The sequence below is a fragment of the Bos taurus genome, chromosome 2 (genome assembly GCF_002263795.3).
Source record: "Bos taurus isolate L1 Dominette 01449 registration number 42190680 breed Hereford chromosome 2, ARS-UCD2.0, whole genome shotgun sequence".
Taxonomy (NCBI): domain Eukaryota; kingdom Metazoa; phylum Chordata; class Mammalia; order Artiodactyla; family Bovidae; genus Bos; species Bos taurus.
In genome coordinates, this window is record NC_037329.1 from 47649935 (window position 1) to 47670986 (window position 21052).

A 21052-nucleotide genomic window follows, 5' to 3' on the forward strand; every position below is an offset into this window, starting at 1 on the left:
GAGCCAGACATCCTGGAATGTGAAGTCAAATGGGCCTTAAGAAGCATCACTACGTACAAAGTTAGTGGAGGTGATGGAATTCCATTTGAGCTATTTCAAATCCTGAAAGATGATGCTGTGAAAGTGCTGCACTCATTATGCCCCCAAATTTGGAAAACTCAGCAGTGGCCACAGGATTGGAAAAGGTCAGTTTTCATTCCAATCCCAAAGAAAGGCAATGCCAAAGAATGCCAAGAATGCCAAACTACCACACAACTGCACTCATCTCACACGCTAGCAAAATAATGCTCAAAATTCTCCAAGCCCGGCTTCAACAGTATGTGAACCATGAACTTCCAGATGCCCAATCTGGTTTTAGAAAAGGCAGAGAAACCAGAGATCAAATTGCCAACATCCACTGGATTATGGAAAAAGCAAGGGAGTTCCAGAAAAAATCTACTTCTGCTTTATTGACTATGCCAAAGCTTTTGACTGTGTGGATCACAGCAAACTCTGGAAAATTATTCAAGAGATGGTAATACCAGATCACCTGACCTGCCTGCTGAGAATTCTGTATGCAGGTTAGGAAGAAGAGTTAGAACTGGACATAGAACAACAGACTGGTTCTAAATAGGAAAAGGAGGACGTCAAGGTTGTATATTGTCACCCTGCTTATTTAACTTCTATGCAGAGTACATCATGAGAAATGCTGGGCTGGAGGAACCACAAGCTGGAATCAAGATTGCCAGTAGAAATATCAATAACCTCAGATATGCAGATGACACCACCCTTATGGCACAAAGTGAAGAGGAACTAAAAAGCCTCTTGATGAAAGTGAAAGTGGAGAGTGAAAAAGTTTGCTTAAAGCTCAACATTCAGAAAACTAAGATCATGGCATCTGGTCGCATCACTTCATGGCAAATAGATGGGGAAACAGTATCAGACTTTATTTTTTGGGGCTCCAAAATCACTGCAGATGGTGATTGCAGCCATGAAATTAAAAGACACTTACTACTTGGAAGCAAAGTTATGACCAACCTAGACACCATATTAAAAAGCAGAGACATTACTTTGCCAGCAAAGGTCCATCTAGTCAAGGCTATGGTTTTTCTAGTAGTTGTGTACGGATGTGAGAGTTGGACTGTAAAGAAAGCTGAGCACTGAAGAATTGATGCTTTTGAACTGTGGTGTTGGACAAGACTTGAGAGCCCCTTGGACTGCAGGAAGATCCAACCTGTCCATCCTAAAAGAGATCAGTTCTGGGTGTTCATTGGAAGGACTTATGCTGAAGCTGAAACTCCAATACTTTGGCCACCTGGTGTGAAGAGCTGAGTCATTTGAAAAGAACCTGATCCTGGGGATTGAGGGCAGGCTGAGAAGGGGACAACAGAGGATGAGATGGTTGGATGGCATCACCGACTCAATGGACATGAGTTTGGTTAGACTCTGGAAGTTGGTGATGGACAGGGAGTCCTGGTGTGCTGCAGTCCATGTGGTCTCGAAGAGTCAGACATGACTGACTGACTAAACTGAACTGAACTGATGCAGACTCAAGGGGAGGGAGCATACACCTCATTTCTCAATGGGAGGAATGTCAAAGAATGTGGCTGTTTTTCAGCTGCCACAGAGACACATGCACTTATGCATGCATTTGAGTAGAATATCTCTGGAGGGAATCACAAGAAACTGGTAAGGGGAGAAACTGGATGACTGAGGATGGAAGTCGGAAAAAGAGTCATTTTGCCCTCTAAGCCATTTTCTGTCTTTTATAATTTTGCATCATGTGCTTGAATTACCTTTTCCAAAAATTAAGTATTTTTGATCATGTCACAGCTTTTTCTGGAGCTACATCCTCCCCTCGAGGTCACACCAGTTTCTAGGACACTCTAGACCACTGCTGTCCAGTAGAATTTTCTGTGATGATAGAAATATCTTTGCACTGTCCAATATAGTAGCCATTAATCACATGCAGCTATTACAACTAAAATTAAACTAAATTTTAGTTTCTTAATCGTAGCAGCCACATTTCAAGTCCTAAATACAACATGTGACTGGTGGCTACATCTTGGTCAGCACAGCTCTAGAATGTGGGAGGTGCTGACACGAATGGAACGAGGGTGGGGAGCATGACATTCTTTGGGTCAATGGTCTCCAAACATTTTTAGACATGTATTTCTGAAAAAAACTCTAAAGAAGTCTATACCCACTTGCAGAAATTAAAGTTAACGTCTAAATGCTTCATCCTTAGTTTGAAAGTTTATTTTTGTTAAGAGTTATAAAAGATTAAACATTTCATAAGATGAGAACAAACTATAATTAGAATAAATATTTCATGAGATGGTTTGATAAGATAGGTTTAATTACTGAATAATGCAGACTGAATCTGAAAGAAATCGTGTAAAAAATTTAGCACCACTAACCTATCCTGCTTTAGTTGTTCTAAATTTAGAGCATCTCAATGTGGGCCATGCTTAACAGAAATACGTACAAGACAGGGAAGGACAGAAAGCCCTAAGGGGCAAAGATGCCTTGATGAATCATTAAAGAAGCTCCCCAGAAACGAATACATCAATCTCCCCTTTTTTTCTGTCTTGAGGAGGTTTTTTAGACCCCAGCGCAAAGCTCCACGTGAAATTGCAATGGGTGAGGAGAACACAGGAAATTTCATGAAATGGTGTTAGAAATCTGTACTTGGAAGTTAACACTCTGGAAGTGGATTCTCTTTAGATCATTCATCAACATTTACCCCCTTGAAAGTCTATAGACCCTCAGGTGTACTTGAACCTGGATTTGAAGACAGTGGCCACAGGAAGATGGAGGCTGGGTATCACACACCCAGGTGACTGCTGCTGCTGCTGCTGCTGCTGCGGAAGTCTCCACTGAAGCCTGCCAAGAAGTAAAGATGAGGACACTTCCTCGGTGCCCCTCCAACCGAGACCCAGTGGCTTTGTCTGTGTCCCTACCGCAGACCTCTGTCCCACTCTCAAAGGCTTGCTTGTCACTAAGGCAGAACTATGCCCAGGGTTTCTTCCACAGAAGCTTGCTTCTCTCATCTGGAATTTTTAAGTCTGTTCCATGTGGGAAGGAGCAAACGTAGAGCAGCCTTCTTTCAGGACTTGGGAAGAACCCAAGGACAAGACTTAGTTCCTTCCTACTAGTAGGTTCATCTCCAACACGTTCCTCCTCACCGGTACCTCCTTCTCTCCTCCCCATCGAATTAATTCAGATGGAATGGAGATGGACTTGGAGCAGCACAGTTCACTAGGAGAGGGGGAATGGGGCTCAGAGGAGCCGACTCATTGCAGCACAGTTGAGAGTAGGCTGAGTCAGGGCTGGTTACAGGGTCGGTCATGGCGCGGTCAGAGCTGACCTGGGGAGCACTCGTGCGATGAAAATTAAATGTGCTCAAAACTTCTCCTTTAAGTCTCTGAAATTTGGCCTCTGAATACAGCTCACAGGGTGGTATTTTTGTGCCACACTGGAGACCATCTCTCAAAACACCCAGTGGGGGGACTTTTCCCTGGCGGTCCAGTGTTTAAGACTCTACACTTCCAGTGCAAGGGGTATGGATTTGATCCCTGGTCTGGGAACTAAGATCCCACATGCTGAGTGGCAGGGGAAAAAAAATGCAGTGGGAAAACCACATTTTTTCTTCTGGCTAAGTAAGGACAAATTGGTATCTCTTTGGTCAAACACTAGAGGAGTGGTTGGCTTACATGTAAGCATTATATTCTATATAAAATATATTTCTTTAAACCTGAGAATCATACTTAGTATGTGGGTGCTCACGTGGGGCAAGCAGGAGCTGGGATCTCTGAGGGCAGACCAGAACCCCACTTCTCATGCCTTCCTCATGTCAGCGCAGGACTTGCGGGCAAAAGCACTGAAAGCACTTAAATGGCCATTGAAAAATCCCCCTATCTCTCTTTCTTGGCCCTGCAACTTAGAGCTGAATTTTCTAAGTCTGCATCTGTGTATCAAATGTCTCTACCACATTCCCTCGCTCCTCCACTGTTTCCGGTCATTGCAGGAAGGGAGCGGATATTTGTGGGTGGTTGTTCCAGGCCAGGCCCTGCATTGAGCAATCTGTGCAGCTCTGTCAGACAGGGGTTAGAACAGGGGCCCTGCAACCTCACCCCACAATCCATTTAAAAACTCTACCACTGTCTACTTGCAGAGCCGTAAGAGATATGGGTGACAAGAAAGGTATACACATTTGACCAATTTTCTCACACACAAGGTCCCTGAGACTGCCAGGAAGTGGCAAAGTGGCAGCAATTAAACACCTCATGATCAAATGGGGGTCTAGATGGAGCCTGTGCTGGGGAAAGGCAAAAGGAACCCAGAGACACACAGCAGCTGAACAAACCGAGTTGAAAGTGAAGATGGATGAGCTAAGTCTGGAAAAGGAAGGCCCTTCATTGGCCAAGAGGAATGCCAGCTTGATGATCTTCAGTGGAAGAAGCTTAAGCCAGTAAGGCATTTTCCCCTCCTTTTCTTGCCTTGGGATGGCATCTAAAACATCAATTAATAACTTTTCCAGTACATTATCAATTTGCTTATAGTTTTCACTTTAGAGAAAAGCAAGTGCCTACTATGAAGATGGTTGGTTTAACAACTTTAAAGACTTGTATCCATTTATTCTATTCTGTCCACCTTGGTGACACGTGCTCATCTCTTCTTGGAAATTGAGTCCGTATGAACACTGTCCTAAGATCATTTCCATGCTGCTGATTTTATTCTCCCATCACATCACCTTCATTAAACTTACACTGTTCAGGGGCTTCCCTGGTGGCTCAGTGGTAAAGAATCCATTTGCCAAAGCAAGGTTTGATCCCTGGTCCAGAAAGATCCCACATGCCACGGAGCAACTAAGCCTGTGAGCCACAAGTACTGAGCCTGTGCTCTAGAGTCTGGAAACACAAGTACTGAGCCCTCATGCCACAACTACTGAAGTCTGTACGCCCTAGAGCCTGGGCTCAGCAACAAGAGAAGCCACAAGAGAAGTTACGACAACGAGAAGCCAGTGCAACACAACTGCAGAGTAGCCTCTGACCATGGCAACTCTTGAGAGTCTCTTGGACTGCAAGCTGATCAAACCAGTCAATCCTAAAGAAAATCAACCCTGAATATTCATTGGAAGAACTGATGCTGCAGTTGAAGCTGAAGCTTCAATACTCTGGCTACCTGATGTGAAGAGCCAACTCACTGGAAAAGACCCTAATGCTGGGAAGGATTGATGGCAGGAGGAGAAGAGGGTGGCAGAGGATGAGATAGTTAGATATCATCACTGACTCAATGGACATGAACTGGAGCAAACTCTGGGAGACAGTGAAGGACAGGGAAGCCTGGTATGCTGCAGTCCGTGGGGGTCACAAAGAGTCGGATACAACTTAGTGACTGAAAAACAACAATCACTGCGAGAAAAGCACTCACAGCAATGAAGACCTAGCACAGCCAATAAATAAATATATGTACAAAATGATATATAAAAGAAACAACTTACCCTCTCCATTTCTCAAAAGGCCAAGGGGGTAGGTGTGCTGAGGTGAGCTTCAGAGGGGTCTCCCTTGGACTACTGCCTAAATAGCTCTTCTCACCCTACACAGGTCAGAAAAAGAACAAGGACACACCAGCCTGAGAACAAGAGGTCAACGGTGGGTGACGTCAGCTGCTCAAGGACTCCTGGGTGGCCTCTGTCACTCTGGGTGGGATTACACTGATAGTCAAATGGTGCTGACACCCTCAAGCAGCAGGGATCTATTAAGATCACTGCCTTTGTTGTATCTCTTGCTTGAATTCCTCAGACAAGCGAAAAGCAACCTTTCCATTTCCACGCACCTGACCACAGTATTCACTGTTCCTAGCCCTGCCACCTCCCCCGACTCCACCCCACCCTGCCTCCTGCAGAGGAATTGTAGCCCTTCCATGAGGTCGGGTTGGAAATGTCCTGGCTCCGTTTTTGTTTATTCAGCAGAGGTTTATTGTATGCCTACTTTGTGCCAGTGAACAAATCAGATCCCTGCCCTCACGGAGCTTACCATCCAGCAGGGGGAAGGCAGGCAACAAACCACACACCTAATCCATAGTAGCCTCATGCGGGATGCTGGGCGGTTATTCACTTCGAGGGGAAAAAGCAGCTGGAGTAGGTGGGAAACACAGTAAGGCAGTGAGGGTCAACCAACCACTTCAAATATTCTGGGTTACAGAATTTAAACTTCTAGAGAGCTCTGCCACTTATGGAAACATCAGCTTTATTTGCCCAAAGGAAGTTTCAGGTAAGTACTGGAAGCCTGGTGAAGTTCAGGGTTGGTGGCAGAAGAGGCTCTAGAAGCAAGTCCCTGGGATCTTCCTGATAGCATTTGTGTTCATTTCCTACGGCGACCACAACAATGCCACAAACTGGATGCCTTAGAACAACAAATGTTTATTGTCCAACAGTTCTGGGGGCTGAAAGTTCAAAATCACGTAGTCAGCAGACATGCTGTAGGAGAACCACCCACACTTGCCTCTGCCTAACTTCAGGTGATTGCTGGCAATCTTGCTATTACTTGGCTTACACCTGTATGACTCCAGCATCTGCCTTTGTTGTCACACAGCATTCTCCCTGTGATTTCACATGGTTGTCATCTTATAAGGACACTAGTCAAATTGGATTGGGTCCTTATAAGTAGGGGCTCGTCCTTCTTCATTACAACCTCATCTTAACTAATTAGTTCTGCAATGACCCTATTTCCAAATATCTTCCATTTTGAGGTACCGTGGATTAGGACTTCAACATATTCCTCAGGGAGAGACAATTCAACCCTTAACAGTATCAGATTTAGAAGAAGTGAGGTGAAGGCCAAAGATACATGTATGCTCAGTCTAGTTCAGCAGGAGAGAGAGCCAAGGATGCCATAAAACTCTCTTGAAGTGGAACTATTTCCAGAAAGCAAACATTAATGGGCACATGGGTATGGGAGAAAATAAGTTTTGCAGTGGAAAGTAAAAGGAAGATGAAGTAGGGCAAAAATAAGGATTGAGTTGGTGGAGAGGGAAAGCAGGTATCTGAGCCCAGGATGATACACAGGCAGTGAGAGGCGCTGGAAAGGAGGGCAGGAAGCCCGTTCTGAAGGGCAGGAAACCACAGACTCAATGTAGGAAATCTCCTCTCTGTGATTAATTATTTTTGAGTTCATTAAGCAACTTCCTGTGTGAGGCTAGAAGGGCAGTGGGTATTCTGACTGCCCTTCAGAAGAAGCAGAGGAAGCAGACACTCTTGCTTCATCTTGGTTTAAAAGGTGAAAGAGCCCATGGGAGAAGCCCAGGGCTGTGGCATTTTGAGACTGGTCTTCCTGAGCTGTGGACCTAAGACCAGGCTGACAGACACCTCAGCTGTGGTGCTGGCAGAACTGCCTGGAGGAGCAGAGCTCTTCCACATGGGGGAGCACACACAGCCCAGGCCGCCCAGTTCCTACAGACAGGAACTCACAGCAGCTTGACTCCACAACAGTACCCTGTTAATCTCTGCTCTGAGAGCTTCAACCAGAATTCCAGCCCAGAATGAAACAGAGGCGGGGGAGGTGGAGCCCATTTCTCCATCTGGGGTTCTAGGGAAAAATGTATCACCTCCTTCCAGACGCAGTGCTGTAATCAGCACAGATCACTGTGAAACACTGACCTATTTTTCAGGGTCATCCCTCAGCAGATTTGGAAAAGAGGTGACAGTTTCTCTACAACCTCTAGTCACCCAGCATCTTACACTAATACTCTTGACTTCTAGACAGAAGTGAGTTCTGGACCGCTCACGTCCACTGCAGGGTCCATCAAAGTGTCCCTATCCTGGAGTTCCTTTTGCTTCTTAATAGCTGGCAAGACAGAACATCATAAAAGAGCTAAGGTGTTAATAGATGATTATTCTCAGCTGACTGAGTCAGAGATTTCAGTTGTCCAGATCTGGAAGTGACTCTAGGCACTTAAGCAGAAAAGTCACTTACTGAAAGGCAAGGCAGCATCCCGAGTAAGCAGAAGGCACAAACCAGGGTGCAGTGGGAAAAGAGGCCAGGCAAAGGTGAACCTCAGGAACCATCTTCTTGGTTGCTGCCCCTGTGACTCTGGGTGCTTGGCACTGTTTCCTTGGACTCGATGTGGCCATGGCACCTGTGGATACTTTCCAGTTGGCCTGGACCATTTCTCCAAGATGGATGGTCCCAGCTACAGCATTTGGTTGGAGCACCAGGTTCCAGGTCTCTCTCCAGCTGTCAGGATTTGGGAAAAAAGATTATCCATAAATTTTGTTTCTATAGTAGAACATGGAGCCTGTTTCACTATTTTAGGATTCCTCTCATTTTAGAATTCCTCCTAAATAAGAAGTGTTCAATGTGGGCAGCCCAAAAGAACAACTGTCTTCTAGAATAATATGCATGTATATTCATAAGAGGGGCTTCCCAGTGGCTCTGTGGTAAAGAATCCACCTGCCAATGCAGGAGACATGGGTTCGATCCCTGGGTCAGGAAGGTCCCTGGAAAAGGAAATGGCAACCCACTCCAGTATTCTTGCCTGGGAAATCCCATGAACAGAGAAACCTAGAGGGCTGCAGTCCATGGGATTGCAAAAGAGTTAGACACGACTTAGAACTAAACAAGCCATGTTCATAAGGGTCCCCAAGACAACTCTAATCCAAAAGCTGCCTCTCCTGGGGTCTTTAGGCACCATGGCAGGTGGAGGGGGAGACCAGTCTGACGTCATAGGCAAAAGCCCTAGAATCAGTGCTCAGTTTTTCTGATTATAGACTCGAGGATTATTGACTGCAGGGGTCTCATTATGTACCTTGCACATAGCTGATGTCAACAGTTATTTGCTAAGTGGATGAATGAATTGTGGGTCTTCTACTATGTAATCACCTGCTTCAAACACATCATGAAAAGAGGTGGCATAGAATTATCAATCAATCAATCAAGTCTTAGGGCTCTGGGATCAGTTGAATTTCTTCAGATCTCAGTGTCTTGATCTTCTTAGATAAAAGGTGGGATGATGCTGATCTCTAAGAACTTACCTTTGAACAAATGGAAAAAAATGTTGGTCATATATGGGACAATTGGAAATTTGAACACTTGATAATTTGATGATTCTAAGGACTTACTAACATTTAAGTGAGATCATGATGATGTGGTTTGGTTTTAAAAAGTACTTTTGTCTTTTTTTCTTTTTTTTTTTTTATAGCCCACATATGCCCTTGTCCTTTAAAAAATAGTTTCTCAATGCCTATGCCTAATTAAATGGGCCTTGGCAATTGGGTTTCTGTCTTTCAAGTAAGTGTGTCAGAACATCCACTTCATGAGTAGGAAAAATTTTATGCAGTTTGAGTCAGAACCATAACAATACCAATAAAATGTATTTTATGAAGTTGGTGAGAGGGTTGTAATCTGGATGCTGTTTTACAGGGTGCAGAACTGATCCACGTTGTAAATGCCAGTTGACCTCCCCCTCGACCGCTCCTTTGGTGACAGATGTGGAGCCACCTCCCTTTAAGAGTCCCCCCTCAAAGCTCCTGACACAGGGATGGACTTTGTTGGCCCTGGCATACTTTTGTCTTTTAAAGATGCAAACTAAAACAATTTTGGATGAAGTTATATGATGTTCAGGATTTGCTTCATAATGAATTGGAGCAGGAAAACAGGAAGGAAAATAGATGAAAGGACCCTGAGTTGATCCTTGTTAAGGCTTGGCAATGCACACATGGAAATTTGCTACACTGCTCTGTCTACTTTTTATGTTTGAAAATTTCCATAATGAATGAGTTTTTAAAACTCACAACTCTTTCCCTGCAGCCCCTGTACTGCTCATTCCAGTCAGAGCTTGTGGTGGACCCTGGCAGTTGCTTACCAACCTCTCTTGCTCTCTGGCTCTTTCCTAAATCACCAATTCAGGACTTTTCTGGATAAGAATTCCAGGACTTCCCAGTGGTTAAGAATCTGTCCTTCAATGCAGGTGACACAGGCTCAATCCCTGGTTCAGGAAGATCCACATGCCATGGAACAACTAAGCCCGTGTGCCACAGTTACTGAAGCCTGCACGCTTAAAGCCTATGCTCCACAAGAGAAGTCATTGCAATAAGAAGCCCACGCATTGCAACGAAGAGGAGCCCTTGCTCATGACAACTAGAGAAAGCCCATGCGCAGCATTGAAGACCCAGTACAGCCTAAATAAATAAAATTATATAATTAGAAAAGAACAACCAATTCCATCCAGGTGTGCCCTTTTACACACACAGCACCTGTGAACAAGGCAAAGTGACTGCATTCCTACCTCCAGCCCTATTTGTCTCAAATCTCTGGAGAGGTTTGCTGGGATTTCTGAAAAGGTTCCTCCCTCTTCTCCTGGGGAGCTGCTGGAAGCAGCACTTCTCTCCTGACAGAAGCTAAGAGGCAGCCTAAATGCCGTTAGCAGCCATGCTGCATCCTAGAGGAAAGTCAGCCCTGGATGAAGCCAAGACATTCAACAGCAGAGCAGAGACATGGACCTGAGTCCATGATACAAGCGCTGAGCTTCTGGATCAAACTTGAAGTCCATCTCTGTTTGGGCTCCCAATCATGTGATATAATAGCTTTCCTTGTTGTTTGAGCAAATTTGACCTTTTTCAGCCAAGCATGTATATAACCAAGAGTAACCTAACAGATATAGTGCTCAGTGAACACTCGCCCTGACTATCATGAAATGAGGTCTCCGCTAGAGGGAGGGAGCTCCAACCCCCAGTGACCACCACTGTTTGTGGTGCGGAAAGCAGACAGTGTAAGAAAAAAGAAAAGGGCAGCGGGTGGAGAGGTGTAGCAGAAGGAAATGGCATTGGAACAACCTGCACTGTTTTGAGCCCAGAGAGAGAATTCTAATGTCAGACCATCCTGCTTTGATGCCACTAACCGGAAGCTCCAGACACAAGATTCTTGCCATCAGCAGGAATGTCGTGCCCAGATCTTGTTGCTGTGAATTGTCTTCGGCATACAATGGCGTCTATTCCTTGGCAGAACATTCACTGCAGAAATTATGCTGATCCATTTTTATAATTGGCTTCCCTGGTGGCTCGTATGGTAAAGCATCTGCTTGCAATGCAGGAGACATAGGTTCAATCCCTGGGTCAGGAAGATCATCTGGAGAAGGAAATGGTGACCCACTCCAGTGTTCTTGCCTGGAGAATTCCATGGGCAGAGATGCCTGGCAGGCTACAGTCCATGGGGGTCGTAAAGAGTTGGACATAAATTAGCGACGAAACAACAACAATTTTTATAATAAAGGGATGCTCAGAAAGGCCATTCTCAGAAACAGGTGGCCAGGGCGGGTCTGCAGCCTTTGGGAGGCTCTGGCTTTCTCCACACATTAGAGATGAAACTGTTGGTCTTCTTCCCCGTCCATATGTGTCCCACACTTCTCATCCTTCTTAAGTGGACTTAAAATTCAAGATGGCACCCTTGAATGGCATCTCTGCTTTTATGGGAGCTGGTGTGGAACACTTCAGGAAGCAATGAGTACTTACCTGTGGAAAACGGCAGAGTACGGGTCATCCTGGGTTCTCCCCTTGCCCATGCCTCCCTTGGCATGCAGCCAAGACCCAACTTTTTACCCAGTCACTCCTCAGCCTTTTGTTGAATCATTCTCCCCATTCTAGCTTCTCTGCCTCTGGCCCTTTGCAAATCATCACCCTCTATCATCCAGATGATTTCAATAGCCCAATAGTCTCTTTGAATCAATTTCCACTGTTTCCAACTCCATTCTTCCCAAACAGCCAGAGAGATCCTTTGAAAATGCAAATCTGGCAATTCCTTGGTGGGCCAGTGGTTAGTGCTTTCACTGCTGCGGGTGCAGGTTCAATCACTGGTCAGGGGACTAAGATCTCAAGCAACAAAATGCAAATTTGCCAGTGCGTTTTCTTACCCAGAACCTGTGGATTGCTTCCCACTGCCAACTACGTTCTTGCTGCCTTTGCCGACCTCCCTGCACACCTCCCTGTTCCCTCTGCTCTAGAATTCTGGACAGCTTGAATTCCTTAAACACACCCCCTTTCTCACCTCAGGGCTTTCCATGTAAGCTGATTCCTCAGTTTGGAGCTGTCTGCTCTCCGCCCCTCCCTTCATTTGTTCAAAGCTGACTTTTTGAGGGCTTAGCTGCCGCTTTCTTGGGGAGAAGCTTTCTTACTCTCCCTCACCCCCAGCCGAGCTCTGTCCCCTTTACCTGTGCCGGCGATATCACTTTCTTCTCCTTCATAATAAGCACTTTTGCTTCCTATCTTTCTTGCCTTTTAAATTTAAGCTTAGGGAGGGTAGAGATTTTGCCCATGTTGTTCCACACTCCATCCCAAGCAGTTATCACAGAGTCTGGCCTACAGTCAACAATTAGTCAGTGAATATTGGTTGGCTGCCCGTCAGGTGTAGCCATGGCTGAGGCCTCTGAAAGTGTGGCCCCAATGACCCTGGTGACCCTACTTGGTCTCTTAAGCATTCCTGGAGCTTCACGTCTACCACGTTCCTGGACGGAGCATGGAAACACACAGAGGAAGATGAGTCAAGAGTCCAATTCAGAACCTGGAAGCAAGGCTGTTGCCTTTAGGAGAGAAAATGACTTATTAGAATTCAGGAAATTCCCCTCATAAGCAGACTTGTTTCTTACTGTTTGTTCTAACGTGTTTGGCGTGACTCAAAGGCGCAGGCAGCAGACTTGAAACAGAAAGCAAAGGCAGAGAGGAGGAAAGGCTGGAGCCATTTCCTGTTCACCCGCGGCACGCATAGGCAGAGGGGTCCTTGTTCTCCTCCTGCTTCCTCGGTGATAAGTGGAAGCCTTTCAAGTCCTCAAGACCGTGCTCTCTCCAGGGTTGTGGGCACGCATCCAGCAGAAGAAGCCACAGCTCCGATGTCCAGGGTGGCAGCCACTGAAGAGCCATGTGGGAAAGTGCTGGTTTCTCTCTCTGAGGCATCTGGAGGGGCTCAGCTTCCTGAAAGGGAAGGTGATCTGGGGTCACAGCCTTCCCCTGCCACACAAGGCTCTGGGGCTCCCGGGAGCCTCATCTTCACACTTCAGAATCCATCATGACCATTAGAAACTCACTGCCCTATGTCCCCTCTGGAAAAACCATGAGGTCGCCTTCTCCTGGAATCAGATGTGGAATGGTTGAGACTGTCCTGTCTGGGATGGATCACTGATGGGGTGTAGGGGGAGTGAAGATAGGGGAGGGCCAAGAGAGCCCAGGGCCAGTTCCTGGACACAGCCTGGCCTCCTCCAGGACAGCCAGCCTCAGGGATCCTCATATTTGAGCTGAGGAAGGCCGGAAGGTGACAAGGATGGGGACCCTTCATCAGGAGGTGCAGGAGTAGCGAGATTCAGCAGGCATGCAGCTGAGAGTTCTTCCCCTCCCTGAGGCTCACTGTCCTTGGGTGATGTGGGCTCGTGGGAGACCTGCAAAGAAACACTGTGGATTCCTGGCATGGGAGGCTCTGGATCCAAGAGGCACTGTGTACAACTCCTGCACAGGGCTGAGCTCAGAACCCAGCCTCCCTTTCCTCCGCCTCACTGCACCACCTTCAGAGAGGTTCCTTTAACACACAGGCCAACTCTGTGGGTTGTCAGCAAGAGAGCTGCGGGTGCCTCCCTGGGGCCCAAGCCAGAACTTTCACAACTTTTTTGCAAAAAAATCACTAACAAGAGTAACGCATGCCCCAGAGCAGCAGAGATGAAATTTCTTTTAAGTCCCTCATTCTATCTTAAAAATTCATGTGAATTTTTGTATCTGATTTCATAATATATTCATGCTTGTTTTAATATAAATACATCATTTTCTTCAAATATTCAAATAAACTGTACAGCTCTATGAAGTTGCTAGGAGAAGGAGGCAGGGTGGGGAGGAGAAGATGTGAGGGCTTAACCCCCATATCTGAAACTCCATTTAATTTTCCCCATAACCATATGAGGTAGAGCCTTTTTTTTCCTGTAAAAGAATCAAAACAGTACAGCCTTTATAGAGCAGACTGTGAGCACCCCCCACAACAGAATTCCTTAAAGGAAACCTGGTATAATAATTTATTATATAGTATCTGTGGCACCATCATGTCCACTGGCCTCGACAGGTTGTTGACCATCCCTGGACCCTGCACTCTGTGAGGTGTGTCTTGATCAAATGGTGACTTGCAGACATGGTTCTGACCCTTTTCATGGAAAGCAGTGGGCTCCTGCCCATATCCCATTCTGTTAATTAAATGTAAGCTTTGGCCTGAAATCAGCTGTCAGAATCAAGAGAGGTGACAGATGGAATCTGCCTTCTCAAGGCCTTTGCCTGATCTTTATTTTAGCTGCTGTTGAACCCGATGGGGAGTCATCGTCAGGTGGAGTCACGAGCTATCAGGCGGCTCAGGGATCCGCTGGCATAAAAAGCAGAGGTGATGGACCTTGATTCAGAGCCTGGTGGGGAGGTAGGATGGAGTTGGGTGTTGTGGCATCTGTCCCTCTGCCCTGTAGATGAGGGGATGGGATTAGAAAGAAGCTGTAGAGGGTCAGTGAGCTGCTTGCAGGAGGGACTTTGGAGAACCAGGTCCAGAGGAGGAAATACAACATGGGGTGGCCCACGTCTGCAGGGAATATGGGGCTCAAAGGGAAGGTGGTGCCCCGAAAGATCAGGCCGAAAGGGTCATGAGTAGCTTCGTGGGCCGCAGTTAGCAATGAGGCGCCAGGCAGAAGGTCCTGAGGGATGAGACTGTTCTTTCACACTGACAAGACTCCAGAAATACCCAGAGGGAGCCTTAAAGGGGATGCCTGGGAAGAGGCAATGGGCCAGTATAATTTAATGTTAACATTTAAGTGGCCTAATAAATGCCCACATCCAGGGAAGGTATGGGGAAATTCAGTTTAGAGAAAATTTCCATTAACCAAGCATTTAATTACATGATCTTTTTTTTTGCCTATATATGTTCCTAAAAACAAAAAAACAAAATGGAATTTCTACATGGAATGAATTTGCCTCTTTCAAGTGGCAGCTCAGACAACAACATGGATGGATTTGGAGGGTATGGCACCCCACTCCTGTACTCTTGCCTGGAAAATCCCATGGATGGAGGAGCCTGGTAGGCTGCAGTCCATGGGGTCGCTAAGAGTCAGACATGACTGAACGACTTCACTTTCACTTTTCACTTTCAAGCATTGGAGAGGGAAATGGCAACCCACTCCAGTGTTCTTGCCTGGAGAATCCCAGGGACGGGGGAGCCTGGTGGGCTGCCGTCTATGGGGTTGCACAGAGTCAGACACGACTGAAGCGACTTAGCATAGCATACTTAATAAAATAACTCAAAGATAAATACCATATGATATGACTTATATGTGGAATATAAAAAAAAGAAACAGGCTCACAGATCTAGAGAACAAAGTAGTGATTACCAGTGGGGAGAGGGAAGGGGGAAGACAAGGGAGGGGCTTAAGAGGTACAAACTACTATGTATAAAATAAATAAGCTACAGGGATATACTGTACAGCACAAGGAATAAAACCAATATTTTATAATAACTATAGATTATAACCTTTAAAAATCGTGAAGCACTATTACCTGAAACTTATATTAGACTGTACATCAACTATACCTCCATAAAAAAATAAAGTGGGACCATAAAGCTTGCACACACGTTCCAAGACACTCAAGATATTTGCAGAAATTATCTTTGGGAACTGACTTCAGAACCATCCCATGAGTCATACTTTAGAGTCAGCTGGTTTAATCATCCAGCTTTGCCTTTGAGTAATTTTTGTTTGATTCCAAAGATAAAATTCTCTATCAAATAATCATGCTCTTTAACCAAGCTCATTTCTCTGGAGATGGCAAATTTCTTGACCCAGTGGGTCTGGTCTGTCTGTGGCGACCTGAGCCCTGACCAGGCACCTCAGAAATCCTTGATCAGTATTTAGTCGTGAGGCTGTTCACTCCATAGCTGTATTTCCGTCTCTGTTTTGTCTTATCCACATTGCAGGCATCAAAACATTTGCCTTCTCTCCTTGGGTGGCTTTTGGTATCAAATAGTTAATGCTTACTCCAGAAAAGGAAGGGTTATTTAAATCTGCACCCACAAAAAACCCACAGTAGAAACAGTTTCTGGAATAAGCATCAATCGTTCAGCTTTTTCTGTTGGCTGACGTCACAGAGAACAGTCTGTCAACATTTCTCCCTGCACTGCTTTTCTTTTCAGGGGCATAGAATCAAGATGAAAAAGCACAGCTCTGGGAGCACACAGAACAGAGAGCCGGCACTCAAGGGATTGATTAGATATTCACTTATTTATTACAATTTTTAAAAATGGCCCAACTGCTTCAGCTCACACAAGCTGGGCTGAAATATTTCACTTAATAGGATTCTCATCTGGTGGTTACAGAACTGACTGATTCAATGCTAAAGGTTTTTTTTTTTTTTTTTAACCCTAAAAGAAAAAAAGAAAAATTAAGTAAAAACTAATGTTTGTACCTGAAACTGGGATTCAAACATTCAAGTGTGTTCAGGGAACGTCCTCTGCTTTGTTTCCTCTTCCTTGTGGGGGGAAATCCATAGCAGCCATGTTCTTCCATGGTGTATGTGAGAACCATCTCCTCTAAAAGAAATTCCCCCATGTGATCTGAAATGCTCTCAGGTGATTCTGATGCTGACTCCTCCTTGAGAACATGTGATCTATATCCTTCTGACCCCTGCTCTTCTGTGGTTCCTCTCCAGGGATCATCATTATGCCTGCTGAGTTATATTTTGGACAAACGATGGACTAGTCCAAATCCAACTGTCCTACATAGAAGGAGAAATTTATTGGCTCATGTAACTCAAAAGTCCAAGGATAGGTTTGGCGCAAGACATTGCTTGATTTGGCTACTCAAATGGTGTCAGGATGAGGATGCTCTCATCTCTTGGCTTGACCCTCTCGTGTTGTTTCTCTTCTCAGACTTCTCACGGAGGCCAGATTGCAGCCAGCTGCTCTTGCCTTGAAACCTCCAAGTCCGTCAGAAAGTTAGCCTGTGTTTCTCAGCTGTTTGGATGAAATTCTGTGATCTGATCCTCTCCTTGGTCTAAATGGGCTCCCATGCGCCCATCTCCTCTATACCAGGTACAGGTATGCCTTGATAGAACACAGAAGTCACTCTAGAAACTTAGAGCAGAGAGGGACTTAACTTCAGTAACAGGTTCTTACAAGATTGTTGGATCATCTGAAGGAATGTTCTGCATTGAATCTTTAGAAGTGACTCACAGAATACAGCAGAACTAACCTTCTGGAGCAAGATCGGGGGATAAGGAAGCCACTACGTAAATAGTTGAGTTCAAGACCACTCAACTGTCACTGAGTTCATGACCACTCAAGACTGTCATATCTGTGAATCAGGGATTGGAAGGCCAGGAGGCTGATGGCACCACTGCCATTGCCAACAACCTGCTTCTCAAACCCAAGACACGACTGATCAGATGTTGGACCATTGCTGCAGAAGAAACTGTCTCTGTGAGCATGTATGCCTGCAAAAAACTTGCAAGTCAACATCTCTTCTGTACTTCTGCCTTGCAAATCTAGTTTCAGTGAATATTTTGCATTATACTTTGCATTCAGGTCACTGCCTATAGAAGAATCTTGAAAAGGTAGTTTTTAGCTGTATAGCCTCTGCAACACAGGGAAACACACACTGGGGGCCTTGGAAATGACTCTGAGGGCCAGTGCTCAACGGAAGGAGTGTGCAAAGCTTTCCTCAGCCAGGCCTTGAGTTGCACCCCCAGTTTCTGGGACTGGGGGAAGGGTCAAGTCCATCTGAAGCCTGGGGACTAAGAGTGGGATGAGGCTGGGTGTCTAGAGTAAATTCGGTTATAGAATAACCATTATATGATTACTACAAGGAGAGTTAAAAGATGCTGAATGGGACTTCCCTGTTGGCCCACTGGCTAAGACTCCATGCTCTGTGCTCCCCATGCAGGGGGCCCGGGTTTGATCCCGTCAAGGAACTGGATCCCACATGCCACAACTAAGGCCTGGTGCAGCCAAATAAGTAAATATTAAAAAAAAAAAAAAAAGATGCTGGGTGACAAAACCCCAAATATGTCCTTTGCAAGGTATATGATGCTTTATGGTTTACAGGTAACTTCACCTGCACTATTCCACTTGATTCTCATAAAAGTCCCACGAGATGGAAGGTCAAATACCACGATCCCCATCTTGCAAATGAGGAAGCCCAGACTCCGAGGTTACCAACTCACCCAAGCTAATCCCATGCAGCTGGTGGGAGGCAGTGCTTCGATTCAGACCCCGACTCCCGGCTCAAATCCCATTCCTGTGTGCTGGAGCAGAATGTGCAAGAAACGTTTTTCTGAACCAGTTTCTGAGCCCTGGCCCTTCTGTTCAGAGCCTTGAGAGGGACAGCAGTCCCCCACTTTCTGGCAGCTCTGGCCAGACTGCTTAGGGAACTCTGCACAAGGCAAGGGAGGGAACTTGCACAAGTCTCCCTTCATTTGGTCTCTTCATGTGCTCTGAAACAGTTTCACATTTGTTTAATGCTGAGTGTTCCAAGGTGCCACACTACCATTTGAAATATATGAATTTAGGGCATAGAGGGGCTCCTGTTTCTCCCAAACAGCAATATTTTTAGCATTAGCCATTCCCACGTAGATGCAAAAATCTTCTTTGATAATAGATCAAAGCAAATCCCTCCTCGTAGCCTTCCTTGTGGGCTGTGAAATGACAGGGTCTGCATAAACCAGATTAGAGTGTGTGGAGCTGCTACTAGCATTACAAATGCAGCCTGGTGTCAGCACCCGGGAAGCCTCCACTGCAGGCTCAGAAGAGCTTCCTGCCAGGGACCCTCAACCCTCGGAGACTCAGGCCACCAGAGGGACCGAGACCTCAAAACGGGACCATCCAGAGTCCCAGCAGCACCACATCTTAAGGGAGGGGACAGTGTGGGGCAGCAAGAATTTGGGGGCCCATTTTTGGGGAAGAAGAGGAACCACTCGTTCTGCCCCCTGGAAGATCAGCCCTGCAGCCTCACACAGCTGCTGCCGGCAGACGGCTCCGCTCTCTGGGCAGTGGGCCAGGACTGGGTGATCCAGGAGGTTCTACCTTTGCACGTGTTTGGACGGGTCATCACACCCCTAGAATCCTTGCCGTCTGCCTTAGCTGGGTCTGCTGTAACAAATGACAAATGTAACACAGACTGGGTGGCTTAAATAACAAACATTTCTCACAGTTCTGGAAGCTAGGAAGTCTGAGATCAATGTGCTGGCAATTTCTGTTTCTGTTTCTTTTCCTGGTTTGCAGACAACCCTCTACTCATGTGCTCACATGCTGGAGAGCAGAGAAGTTCTCTCTTAAGGACACTAATCTCATCACAAGGGATCTACCCTCATGACCTAGTCACCTTCCAATACCATCTTAATAGCATCACAATCACCTCTGAATATCATCACATTGGGAGTTAGGATTTCAACATGTGAATCTAAGGGACACAGACATTCAGTCTGTAGCAGCATCCTGCCATAGTGAAGGCCTGAGGTAGAAGCTGGCTGCCCTTGTGTCTTGCCCAAAAGGGGCCAAGTTGGGCCAGTCTTTTTGTTATTCATATCAGGTCCCAGGGAAGCCTTTACGACATTTCACTGGTGAGCTGGTGGGTTCTTTTTTCTCTTATTGGTTCATCTGAACCAAGTTAAGTAAATAGTTACATTATGGGTTGAATTGTTTCTTATCCCCAATTTTTATGTTGACACCTTAATCCCCAGTATCATCTCATCCTTGGGCCTAACTGCCTCCACTTAGAACACTGCTTTGGAAATTTTTTCACCAAGTACCTCCCACCTCCAAAGATACCATAACCTTGGTGATCTGACCCAGATCCCAGGGTCTCCCACAGAAGCATAACTTTCTGCCAAGCCTCCTCTGATAATAAAAATTCACATGGATTGTACATTCTACTCTGTAACACAGTTGGGTTCTCGCCTATATTTTGAGCCACTTGCATCTGAGTGGTGCAGATGCTCTCTGAATGTGTGTCACATCTATGGTGGTTTCCGGTGCCTTTGGCACATCACTGAGTATGTCCAGGGTGTCTGTGTACCCCCAAGTGACCAGCCAAGGTTTAGGCCAGGATGCATAGAAAATATTTGAACTCCTACTCATAGGTATTTTCAATTGTGTCATTTTAGTGGCTGTTCTACCCATATTATTAATGTTATAGTTTAGAAAGTAGTACATGTCAATAAACAAACACACTGCAAGTGCCGTCAGTTTTCACTAGGGGTTGGTACTTTCAGAAACCCTGGGAGACTTAGCCAAGACTAGGAATCAGGTGTTCCTGCCCAGCCCAAGGTCTGGACCCCAGCCCCCCACTTTGGGGTGCCCACGCTCACAGTGGGAGAGCACTTGTGAGCTGACTTTCCTTCTTTCCCTCCCTCCTCCCCTACCCTGCCCCCTTTCTCTATCTCTCTGTTGGTTGTGGTCATAGCTGGTGAGAAAAGACATGGGGTACAAAGGGCACCCTTGGGCAGCTTTCTGGCTGACTAGTGGAGAATGCAAGGCCTGGCTTTCCTGATCCTTCCAGCTGTACTGCTCTCTATTTCTCAAGCAGGTAGCCAAGCCCTTATTCTTGGAGAGTCCATGCCCTTTGAGAGGGTGAGGAAGAAGAGGAGACAAGCAGAGAGCAGTGCCTCCTAGGGAATCAGTCCACAGGTAAAAATAATTTGCTCCTTTTGACTTGAGGTGGGGGAGAGGAGGTCTGTGGGCTCTGCAGGCCCCTGTTCTCTGCCTTCTCCTGGTGGCAGCCAGGTGGACTCGACTTTCCAGAGGAGTGGCTTGTGACTCCTCACCCCAAGCAGGCTGCGTGTCTTCCTGGTGCCTGGGACAAGGGACATCTCTCACCAGAATCTCATGCGTGTTGTGGAAAATGAACCCCAGGCCAGAAGGGACTTAGAGAATCTGGAGTCCAGCTCCCTATCAAAAAATGCAGAAACTGCAGCACTGAGAGGTTAAAATGATTCTCTTAAGGTCACATAGCTAGTTATGGCAGTTTCTTATGCTTTTTTAAGTAGTAGTTTGGTTTACAATAAATGTTGGAGAGGGTG

The 21052-nt window shown here is 46.0% G+C and overlaps 1 long non-coding RNA gene across 1 annotated transcript; it reads right to left on the reverse strand.

Moving 5' to 3' along the window:
* Positions 1-5087: 5087 nt before the first annotated feature.
* LOC112442340 (uncharacterized) lies at positions 5088-10205 on the reverse strand. Its single transcript, XR_003030445.2, has 3 exons — positions 8791-10205; positions 7959-8219; positions 5088-5580 (listed from the first exon to the last, which is right to left on the reverse strand). It is a non-coding gene; the product is annotated as an uncharacterized lncRNA (long non-coding RNA).
* Positions 10206-21052: the final 10847 nt, after the last annotated feature.